This window comes from Bison bison, unplaced genomic scaffold, assembly GCF_000754665.1.
Source record: "Bison bison bison isolate TAMUID 2011002044 unplaced genomic scaffold, Bison_UMD1.0 scf7180017864224, whole genome shotgun sequence".
Taxonomy (NCBI): Eukaryota; Metazoa; Chordata; class Mammalia; order Artiodactyla; family Bovidae; genus Bison; species Bison bison.
In genome coordinates this window covers 351,597-354,046 of record NW_011494796.1, presented here as the reverse complement: position 1 = coordinate 354,046, position 2,450 = coordinate 351,597, and positions in this window count along the sequence as shown.

Here is a 2,450-nt window from a genome sequence, read left to right as displayed (position 1 = left end):
GAGGAAGGTAAACTTCCAAACTCATTCTATGAGGCCACCATCACCCTAATACCAAAACCTGACAAAGATGCCACAAAAAAAGAAAACTACAGGCCAATATTACTGATGAACATAGATGCAAAAATCCTTAACAAAATTCTAGCAATCAGAATCCAACAACACATTAAAAAGATCATACACCATGACCAAGTGGGCTTTATCCCAGGGATGCAAGGATTCTTCAATATCCGCAAATCAATCAATGTAATACACCACCTTAACAAATTGAAAAATAAAAACCATATGATTATCTCAATAGATGCAGAGAAAGCCTTTGACAAAATTCAACATCCATTTATGATAAAAACTCTCCAGAAAGCAGGAATAGAAGGAACATACCTCAACATAATAAAAGCTATATATGACAAACCCACAGCAAACATTATCCTCAATGGTGAAAAATTGAAAGCATTTCCTCTAAAGTCAGGAACAAGACAAGGGTGCCCACTTTCACCATTAGTATTCAGCATAGTTTTGGAAGTTTTGGCCACAGCAATCAGAGCAGAAAAAGAAATAAAAGGAATCCAAATTGGAAAAGAAGAAGTAAAACTCTCACTGTTTGCAGATGACATGATCCTCTACATAGAAAACTCTAAACACTCCACCAGAAAACTACTAGAACTAATATAATAATTTAAAGGAGGTGGCAAAATATCATTTGCTTCATTATAAAATCATATTTTTTAAAAAAAATTTAGGTTAATTTTGGTTTGTTAGTTTAATTAAGGACTTGAATTGTACTTGCTGGGAACACTTATCTTTAGAAGATCAAAGAGCAAGATCAATTCAATATTATGATCTATATGCTGATGGAAACCTGATCCATTATTAAAAGCAACTGGAACAGATATATCATTATTCTACCTGGAAAGTGGTTTGGGAGTGGAGGGGTAGGGGTAACTTTAGTAGCCAAAGTTACTCAGTAAGTCAAAGCAGTGAGGGGGGACAAATGGTGTTCCTAACAAAATTTAGCTCAATAAACATTCATTCAATTCCTGGCCTAGAAAGTTTTGATAACAACAATAATAATTAACAAGTAAGCTATACTTCTTAAGTGTTAGTTGTTACCCTAATAGGACATAATTATTGAAAGATATTTTTCTATCCAACCTTCTTTTCTATCCAAACTTAGAAAGGATGAAATCTATAAATAATAAGTATTCTGAAAATCACTACCAGCTAGTAAATACATAGGCTTATGCTATAATAGAAAAACAAATACATGATTTGACATTTCCAAATATCTGGATCTGTGGAGACAACATGCAAGGGTAACTTACTGAATACAAGGACTCTTCCTCTGAGGAGGACAAGACAGATTTGGAAAACTGGGCTTTTTCCATCTTGAACTGGGCATCCCAGGTGGGGTAGTGGTAAAAAAAAAAAAAAAAAATCCTCCTGCCAATGCAGGAGAAGCAGGGGATGTGGGTTCAATCCCCGGGTTGGAAATATTCCCTGGAGGAGGGCATGGCAACCCACTCCAGTATTCTTGCCTGGAGAATCCCATGGATGGAGGAGCCTGGATGACTATAGTCCATGAGGCCACAAAGAGTTGGACACCACTTAGTGACTGAGCATGCATGCACACCCATCTGTAACTGCAAGACCCTTCCTCCAATCACTACTGATAGATTCTCATAATAAGCACAATACCCTATATCTAATAGTCATTCAATCTAAATATATTGAATTGTTAAATAAAATTAGTTCTAGGACACATGGTAAAAATTGCTAATACCATAATGAAAATTATGGTACTTTAACTATACCTTTCTAAAATAAAAGGGTTAGTTTTATAGTTTGAAGTTATAAATTTTGTATATTAGCCCCAGTCCTGTAACCAACTCTCAAATAGAACTTGTGTAAGTAATTAACCTTTGTGTGACCAGGTTCTCTCATCTATAAAGCAAATACAATAATTATTATCGCCTACCCTGTGTACATAGTGTGAGGATTAATGAAGTACTTTCTAAAAGCTAGTTGCTTGAACAGAACTTTATATTTACAACATCTTACATCTGGGGAGGCCTTACAAATAGCTGTGAAAAGAAGAGAAGCGAAAAGCAAAGGAGAAAAGGAAAGATATAAGCATCTGAATGCACAGTTCCAAAGAATAGCAAGAAGAGATAAGAAAGCCTTTCTCAGTGATCAATGCAAAGAAATAGAGGAAAACAACAGAATGGGAAAGACTAGAGATCTCTTCAAGAAAATTAGAGATACCAAGGGAACATTTCATGAAAAGACGGGCTCGATAAAGGACAGAAATGTTATGGACCTAACAGAAGCAGAAGACATTAAGAAGAGGTGGCAAGAATACACAGAAGAACTGTACAAAAAAGATCTTCATGATCCAGATAATCATGATGGTATGGTTACTGACCTAGAGCCAGACATCCTGGAATGTGAAGTCA